We start from the raw sequence: 9,920 nt of genomic DNA, 5'->3' as shown, positions 1-9,920 counted from the left end.
GAAGGCTAGTGTTCTATATCTTGAACCACTGCTCTACGTCCTGCTTTTTGCTGGTTAAAGGGAGATAAGAGTTTCATGGATATTTCTGCATGGGCTAGCTTTGAACCTTCATCCTCAGTTCTCAGTTTCCTAAGTAGTTAGAATTACTGTGCTCAGCCTCCAGTGTCCAATCAGCTCTTTTCTCTTTGATTTATCGATTCCCTGTAATGCAACCTCCAACTTCCAGGAGAAATTAATTTACATGACCAATTTTCTTATTTTTTTTGCAATAGCTGCAGAATGTATGATTGTGTCTCTGCCTTAGTCTTGATGTTTCACTAAAAATGTAACAGGGCTAGGAAGACAGTGACAAATACATGTGATGAGAAATCAGAGAAAAGAAAACATGGTCTTCGTTAGGCAGATTTCTGAATTTTTTGTATTCATGTAAAACACCAACTGTAATGGGCTTCTGATTGTCTAGATCATTTATATAATATGTGCAGGTGTCATATGATGATAAATATTATCTCTTATTTTTATAAATATAATTTATTGAGCTATACTTTTTCCTTGCTTTTATTTTCCAGTCCAGTTTTGAAATACTGGAACAAATTTATCAAGTCTTATTTTCTTGAATTCTTTTTATCTGTTTTGTTTGTTTTGCAGAAAAATGTGTTTGCTAATCATTATGGAGTATTCTTAAATCATTTTGCTGGTTTCCATGAATTTATATATGGTGTTAATATACCAGATTATAGATTCAACTGTCCTCTAAACCTTGATGATCCAGGGCTATTTTAACAATGGCTATAGATTACTATTTCATATTACATTTGTCAACTAATTTTTTTAGTTAAAACTGGCCTATTAATTTATTTGTATTTTGCTAAACATTCTTTAACTTCAGCAGGGTATTCAAATTTAAGAGTATGGGATTTTTTGTTGTTGGTGGTGGTGGTACTCGTGGGGCTTGAGCTCAGGGTCTGGAAGTTGTCTATGAGCTCTTTTGCTCAATGTTAGCACTCTCTACCACTTTAAGACACACACAGGTCCACTACCAGTTTTGGGGTTATTAATTATAGATAAGATTCTCATAGGGACTTTTCTTCCTGGGCTGGCTTTGAACCAAGATCCGATATCCCAACTTCCTGAGTAATTAAGATTATAGGCATAAGCCACTGGTGCTGGGCATGTACAATGGTATTTTTAAATTTTTTAAAAGATATTTTATAGTAGGTTTTATTATTTTAACTGTGTATGTTAATTGTACAAAGACTTCATTGTGCTATTTCTATGCATGCATAGAACTCACCTGCTTTATATTGATGAACTCATTAACTGTTTTTTTCATATTGCTTAGCTGGATGCATATTTCTTCCTAAGGAACCTAGTTTTTGGTAAAATTTCCAAGATCCTCTAGATAAGCCCACATAGCCAAATTTTATCCCTTGTTAACTTGATGTAACAGATGTAGAATTTCTGTTTCAGAAATAAGTCATACCAGCAGCCATATTTTAACTGATCATAAAATGTTCTCATCAGCATCTCTTTATTTGGGGACAGCACATATATAGAGCTTTCCTATTTTTATGCTAAGGACATACCTAAAAAGTTAATTGCAATTTTTGTTCTTTGTGGCACAATAGAAGCACTTGTCTTAACCTTGATCTTTTCAGCTGTTAATTCTAATTTGTTAGCTGAGATACAAAAATATGAATCATAAAACTAAACATTAATTGGACTTTATCACCTCACAATTAATACCTTTTGCTTTTGAAAATATATTTTTGAGAGAATGAAGAGCAAGTCACATATTGAAATAAAATTATTTATTAAGCTACTAAAAAGTAGGTAATCCAGAAAATACAAAGAACTTAAAACTTCAATAGTAAGAAACTGATCAATCTGATGTTAAAAATTATTGAAAAACTCTAAAAGATCCTTTAACAAATGAAAGTCTGCAGATGAGATAAAACAAATAAATGCATGGAATAGTGCTTAACATCAAAATCCATTATGAAAATGAGGGTTCTATCCACCATTAGAAATTGTGGTACACCATTTAGAAAGCCTAATATTGAAAATAGATCATGGCACTGGGGCATCAAGTCTGTAATCCCAGCTAATCAGGAGGTTGAGATCTGAGGATCACCTGATTGGAAGCCATCCCAAGCAGGAAAGTCCATGAGATCCTTATCTCCAACTGAACACTAGAAAACCAGAAGTGAAACTGTGGCTCAAAGTAGAAGAGAACTAAACTTGATTTAAAGAGCTCAGGGACAGCACTGAGGCACTGAATTCAAGCCTCAAGATCGACAAAAGAAAAATAGAATAAATATAACTTACATATGTTGTATATGGAACCACCATATTTTACCACCATTTTCAAATACAGTAATCCATACACAAACCATGTGAATGCCATTAGTAGTGTTAACTATTACTCTCTCCTTTTTTCTTCCTATTTTTTGTGCCAGTTCTGAGGTTTCAACTCAGGATCTAGACACTATCCCAAAGCTTTTTGTCCTCAATGCTAATAGGTTACCACTTGAACCACAGCACTACTTCCAACTTTTTGGAATTTCATTGGCGATAAGCATCTCATGGATGTCGCACTTGGGCTGCTTTCAAACAGCAATGTTCAGATCTCAGCCTCCTGTGTAGCCAGGATTATAGGTATGAACCACTGGCACCCTGCTTCCTCATTTTTAAACAATTTAGTCAAGATACTGGCACTTATCTATGGTTTGCTTGCTCACAGCTGACCCAATACTACTCGAGCCTCTCTCTGAACTTGGCTTACCTCACTTAACATCATTTGTTCTAGGTTCATCCATTTCCCTGAAAATGACATACTATATTCTAATGGCTGTGTAAAATTCCACTGTGTATAGGTAACACGTTTTGGATCCACTCATCTATTTTAGGGCATCTGGGATATTTCCACAATTTAGCTATTGTGAATAGAGCAGCAATGAACATGGATGTGCAAGTGTCTTTATGGTATCTTGATGTGACGTTCTGGGTAGATGCTCAGGAATGATATAGCTGGATCATAAGGAAGAACTATGTTTGGATTTTTGAGGAACCTCAGACTGCTCTATAGAGCAGTTATACCAGTTTACATTTCCACCAACAATGCAATAGAATTCATTTTTCCTCCACATCCTTGTCGATGTTTGTCATTGTTCAGTTTCACAATGTTAGTCAATTGAACTGGGGTGACATGGAATTTCAGAGTTGTTTTGATTTTCATTTCTTTATGGCCAGGAATGATGAGCATTTCCTTATGTGTTTCTTTGCCATTCTTACCTTTTCTTCTGAAAAGTCTCTCCCTAGCTTCTTTGCCCACTTATTACTTGGTTTATTAGCTTTGGAAGGGCTTAGTTTCTTGAGCAACATGTATTTTGGACATTAGGCCTTTATCCGATGTATTGCTGGTAAAGATCTTCTCCCAGTCTGTTGGTTATATATTTACTAAACTAAAATTTTAGTAAATATGTCCTTTGTTGTGCAGAAAGTTTTTAGATTGATGTAATCCCATATGTCAAATCTCTCTCTTATCTAATGTGCCCCTGGGACTCTTTTCAAAAACTTTCTGCCTATGCCTACAAGTTCTAGTATGTTTCCTATTCAGTCTTGCAGTAGTTTCAAAGTTTCAAGTCTGATGGTGAGGTCTTTGTTCCAATTTGTGTTGATTTTTTGTGCATAATGACAAACAAGGATACACTTTTATCTTTCTGAATATGGATGCCTAGTTTTCACAACAATTATTGAAGAGGTTATAATTTTTTTCACTGCATATTTTGGATTTCCTTATCAAATCTAAGATAAATGTAAGTATGTGGTTTTATTTCCCGATATTCTACTCTGTTCCATTGATCTTTGGCTCTTTTATTGTGCCAATACCAACCTGCTTTTGTTATTATAGCTCTGTAGTAGAACTTGAGTACTAGGATTATAATACTGTCAATATTACTTTTTTGTTGTTGCTGTTGTTGGTCGTGGGGCCTGAACTCTGGGCCTGGGCACTATCCCTCAGCTCTTCAGTTCAAGGCTAGTGCTCTACCACTTGAACCACAGTGCCACTTCTGGCTTTTTTCTGCTTATGTGGTGCTGAGGAATCAAACCCAGGGCCTCAAGTATGCAAGACAAGCACTCTACCACTGAGCCACCTTCCCAGCCCATCAACATTACCTTTTTTGCCTAAAATTGCTTTGGCTATTCGAGGTCTTTTGCTGTTTCACATGAATTTTTGGATTGTTTTTGCTATCTTGGTAAAGAATTGAGATTTTGATGGGGATTGTATTGAATTTATAAGTAAGTTTTGGCATTATCGCCATTTTTACAGTATTAATATAGTATAGGTATAGGTAGAAAAAAATTCTACCTATACATTAACATGGAAGGTCTTTTAATTTCCTGATGTTATCTTTAATTTCTTTCTACAAATTTCTATAGTTTTCACTGTAAAGGTCTTCTGCTTCTTTGATTAGTTTTATTACTACATATTTTAGGCTATTAAAATGGTGCTGTTTTCCTGATTTCCCTCTCTGTTTGTGCATTGTTGGTATACAGAAAGGCTACTGATTTTTGTGGGTTAATTTTGTATCCTGTTACTTTGCCAAAGTCATCAATAAGATTTAAGAGCTTGGGGATGGAATCTTTTGGGTCCTTTAGGTATAAGATCCTGTCATCTGCAAATAGGGATAGTTTGACTTTTTTCCTTGTGTGAATCCTTTTTGTATCTTTTCCTTGCTTATTGATCTGGCTAGGAATTCCAGAACTATATTGAGACGTGGAGGAAATGGGCATACTTGTCTTGTTCTTGATCTGAAAGGAAATGGATTTAGTTTTTCACCATTCTGTATGATGTTAATTTGTTGGTCTGACATATATAATCTTTACTATTTTGAGGTACGTTCCTTCTATTCCTAGCTTCTCCTGAGCTTTTAATATGAATGAATGTTGGATTTTGTAGAAGGCTTTTTTCTGCAACTATTGAAATGATCACGTGGTTCTTGTCTTTGGCTTTGTTTATGTAATATATTTTAGGTATATTAAACCAGCCTTGCATTTCTGGGATGATACCTACTTATTCATAATATATTATATTTTTGATTACTTGCTGCATTCTGTTGGATAGTATTGTATTGAAGAGCTTTGCAATTATGTTTATCAGAGAGATTGGTGTGTAATTTTCTTCATGGTTTTGGGATGAGAATGCTATTGGCTTCATAAAACAAGTTTAGAGTTGATCATTTTTCTATTTCAGAGAAAACTGTGAGGAATAATGTATTAGATCAACTTAAAAGTCCTACAGAATTCAGCCATGAATCCACTGGGACCTAGGCTTTTTCTTGTTGGAAGACTGCTGGTTACTTCCTTAATCTTGCTTCATGTTATAGACCTGTTTAAGTGGTTTATATCTTCTTACTTCAGCTTAGGCAGTTTTTAATGTCTCTAGGAATTTATCAGTTTCTACTAGATTTTTCATCCTATTTGAGTACAGGTGTTGAAACGTACTTCATAATCTTTTGGATTTCTCAGATGTTTGTTGTAAAGCTTCTTTTTGCATCTCTGATTTTGTTGATCTGAGTCTATTCTTTTCTTTATCAATTTAGCAAGTGGTGTATCACTTTTATTTAATTTTTCAAAGAACAAGCTTTTTATCATTTATGTATAGTTTTTTAAAGTCTCTATTTCATTGACTTTTGCCTTAATCTTTACTATCTCTCTCTGTCTAGTAGTTTTGAGTTTGATTTGTTCCTGTTTTCCTAGCACCTTTACTTGCATCATGAGATATTTTACATGTGCTATTTCTTTATATGCGCTGTTTTCTTTATATGTGCATTTAGGGCTATGTATTTGACTCTCAACGCTGTTTTTGAAGTGTGGAGAGCTGCGGGAGCCGACCAAAGATGGCGCGGCCGCATGGCACGGCCAAGCCAAAGATGGCGCTGGCTTCCGCCTTCTGCCTTCCCGATGGCGAGTGCTCTCTGTGAAAAACAATTCCTTATATGGCTATGGCTTGGCTGCTGGCTTGCTTCTGTGTTTGCGACCCTATTGGTATATGCCACGTGGCACCTCGGGATTGGCCATCCAGGAGGCTTATAACCGGAGTGTGGGTGCGGGGCGAGAGAGAAGCTAATAATCAAGGTTCCTGAATAAACTGCTTTGAGAAGAATCCTGGGTCGTGTCTTCCTTGCTGGTCGAGGTGGATGCGACAAGTGGTGGCCCGTATGGGGAACCTAACTCTACAAGGGATCCAGAACTCTTGGCAGTCAGGGTGGTGCACCGGTAAGTTCCCATTTAAGTGGGAATCCGCGATTAAAGCGGGCATAATAAGGGGCTCTTCTCTGTAGATAAAGAGAGAGTGGAAACCCGGGAAGAAATACAGGCCTAAAGTGAAAGTAAAATAAAAAAAGAGTAAAAGAAAATAAAATTTTTATAACTGAGATGGGCGCCGCGACGTCTCATCCAATTTTTCTGGCCCTGAATGAGCTCCTACGCTCAAAAGGACTAAAGTTTAAGAAGGGTATTTTACAGAGTTTCCTTGAAGAATGCAACATTGTAGCTCCTTGGTTCATAGTGCCCAGGAGCCTTACAGTAGCCTCGTGGGAAAAATTAGGGAGGGATTTGGACTTTGCCTATGAACAGGGCACATTAAAGGCAGGAGTCCGCACCATTTGGAAACTGATAAGGGGCTGCCTGGAGGACCAGCGCTGCTGTGAGGTTATAGAAAATGGACAGTCAGCACTGGAGCAGTTACAGGAGGAGAGGTCAGAGAAGGCGATCAGTGAAAAGGGAGACAGTAAACAAGGCAAAAGGGGGCAACTATACCCAGATCTGTCCGAGCTGAAATCGAAAAGAAAAAGTTCCAGTGAGTTAGAGGAGGAAGAAGTGAGAGCACTTATTCAACATATAAAAAAGGGAAAACATAAGCTAAGCCAACCTGTGCTTAATGAGGACGTAGAAAAAACTTCTGGTCAGACTCCTTTAGATGACGTAGAAAGAACTTCCGGTCAAGCCCTTTTTGCTTGCCTGACCGTATGGGGGAGGCTTGGCCTTGGACAGGTTGCCAATCACGACAAGTTGTTTGGGCTGATGAGTCTGAGCGTTTTTCATTCTCCCCTAGTGTCTTGTCCAATGCTAGTGTACTATTTAGGGCTGGAATTAATCCCTTTAATAATTGGCTGTTATGTGGTCTTAATGGAAGTTGCTTGCAGGCCGAACCTATAGTTATGCTGCAAGGGGGTCACTTTTTTATAACAAACATGACTTGCAATTTGATTAGTACTGCCCGTACTGTGGGTGCCAATTGTCATTTTAGTAAAAATTATATGGTAATCAGCTATTAGCCTACCCCCGTGTGTGTGGTTTCCCCTTTTGTGTTTTTGGTAATTAACAACATCTCTATATGCTCAGATGATGTGTGTGCTTGCACTAATGAAACCTGCTATTATGCTACCTGCTGGAGTTCTCAGTATCCGTTAGCTATAGTTACACGCATTCCGCGTTGGGTGCCTGTGCCTGTAGATGCTTCTCAAGCTGTAACCTTGTTTAGGCATAAGAGAGATTTTGGCATCACTGTGGCCATTGTAACTGCTATAGCTGTGGCTGCTGCGGGTGCGACGGCTGCTACTGTCGCCATGTTACATACTGTGCAGACGGCTCAGACTCTGAATAACTTGTCGGCTACTACAGCCAGAGCTCTGGATTTACAACAAGTGGCCATTGCACAATTAAAAGGAGGACTGATGCTGTTAAATCAAAGGATTGATCTTGTGCAGGAACAGGTTGATATCATGTGGCAATTGGCTCAGCTGGGATGTATTCAAAAATATAAAGGGCTTTGTATTACTGCTATTCAGTACTATAACTATACTCAGGCAGCAAATTTGTCTAAACAACTGTCAAGTTATCTTTTAGGCAACTGGACAGGAGAATTCGATCAATTGATGTTGCAGCTACGATCGGCCATTGTCGCGGTAAACTCCACCCGGATGGATGATGCCCTATTACAAGATGTTTCCTCCTGGATTTTGACAGCTGTGGATCATTTGAAGGAGTGGGCGGGAATGGGCTCCCTTATTGGTATCCTGGCATTGGTGATCTTGCTGTGCCTGTGGTGCATATGCCGGATTAGGAGCTCGCAGCGCAGGAGTATGGCTATGGTGGTCCAGGCCTTCACTGCCATTGAGGCCGGACAGTCCCCCCACGCGTGGCTTGCCACGTTAAAGGAATAGCACAGGGTGTAAGGCAAACGCACTGCACTTGGACAAACGCACTGCACATGGGAATCACTTCCTGGCGTGAGCCCAAGAAGAGCATGTTGGGTTGCAAGTGGGTTGATGCCCAAGATCCCACCTCTGCAAAAAAGGCATCGGACGGGCCTGGTCGTCACTGGGGAAGGCGCCCCTCAGGCGAAGACCAGTGCAAGGTCCTCTCATTAATGTTTTAGACAGAGGCCCGACCTCTACTCTTACCTGTCGCTTAATAAAACAAAAAGGGGGAGCTATGGAGAGCTGCAGGAGCCGACCAAAGATGGCGCGGCCGCATGGCATGGCCAAGCCAAAGATGACGCTGGCTTCCGCCTTCCGCCTTCCCGATGGCGAGTGCTCTCTGTGAAAAACAACTCCTTATATGGCTATGGCTTGGCTGCTGGCTTGCTTCCATGTTTGCGACCCTATTGATATATGCCACGTGGCACCTCGGGATTGGCCATCCAGGAGGCTTATAACTGGAGTGCGGGTGCGGGGCAAAAGAGAAGCTAATAATCAAGGTTCCTGAATAAACTGCTTTGAGAAGAATCCCGGGTCGTGTCTTCCTTGCTGGTCGAGGTGGATGCGACATTGAAGTATCCCAAGGGTTCCAGTATGATGTTTCATTTTCATTGAACTGTAAGAGATTTCTCATTTCCTCCTTTATTTCTTCAGTGACCTATGTGTTGTTCAACAGTGTGTTTTTCAGTCTCCATGTGTTTGAGTGTTTTCTGAAATACGTTTCATTGTTGCAAACTAGTTTAATTCCATTGTAATCAGATAGGATGCAAGGAGTTATTTCAATCCTTTTGTATTTATTCAGGGTTATTATGTGTCCTAGGATATGGTCAATTTTGGAGGATGTTCTATAGGCTGCTGAAAAAAAAGTGGTTGTGTGGTTGTTGGATGAAATACTCTGCAGGTGAATATTAAGTTCATTTGGGTTACAGTGCCATTTAATTCAGGAGCTTTTTTTTTTTTTTTTTGCTGATCTTTTATTTGGCTTACCTATCCTTTGGTGAGATGGCAGGTTAAATTCTCCCACTATTGTGTTGTGCACTATCATGTTCTGTAAGTCTAAAAGTGTTTAATGTATTTAAGTGCTCCATTGTTTGGTGGATGAATATTAATTGCTGTGTTTCTCTTTTTTTTTTTTTTTAAGATAGCTAATTTCTTTTTTTTTTTTATTTTATTTGTGAACATGCTGTACAGAGGGGTTACAATTACATGGGCAGGATAATGCGTACATTTCTTACCAAGCATTGGAGCCTCCCCCTTTGTTTACCCTTCACATTTCACATCCCTTCCCAGGCTCCTCCCTTCCCCCACGCCAATCCCAATCCTTCTCCTCCACCCCACCTCCCCTCCCTCCCCCCCCCCCCTGCACCGACGTTGTAAAGCTCCTTTTGGACATGACAACTTGTACTTCTCATTGTTGCAACAGGTCCACCTGTATCCTTAAACAACTGGTTTTTCCCCATCTCCTCCACAAGTTATACTGACATCAAATATAGTGAAAGTAGCGGTTATACTGTGGGGGAGGGACATACAAAGCAACAAAGAAATAATCTTATCAATGCATTAGAAACACATGCATGAAAGAAAAAAATATTAAAATACATATCTAAGGGTTCATTTTCCTAACATCACATTATCTGACCTTTTCCGCTTGAC

This window comes from Dipodomys spectabilis, unplaced genomic scaffold (assembly GCF_019054845.1).
Source record: "Dipodomys spectabilis isolate Male_0828 unplaced genomic scaffold, ASM1905484v1 ptg000324l, whole genome shotgun sequence".
NCBI classification, from domain to species: domain Eukaryota; kingdom Metazoa; phylum Chordata; class Mammalia; order Rodentia; family Heteromyidae; genus Dipodomys; species Dipodomys spectabilis.
Note: the sequence above shows the minus strand (reverse complement) of the source record.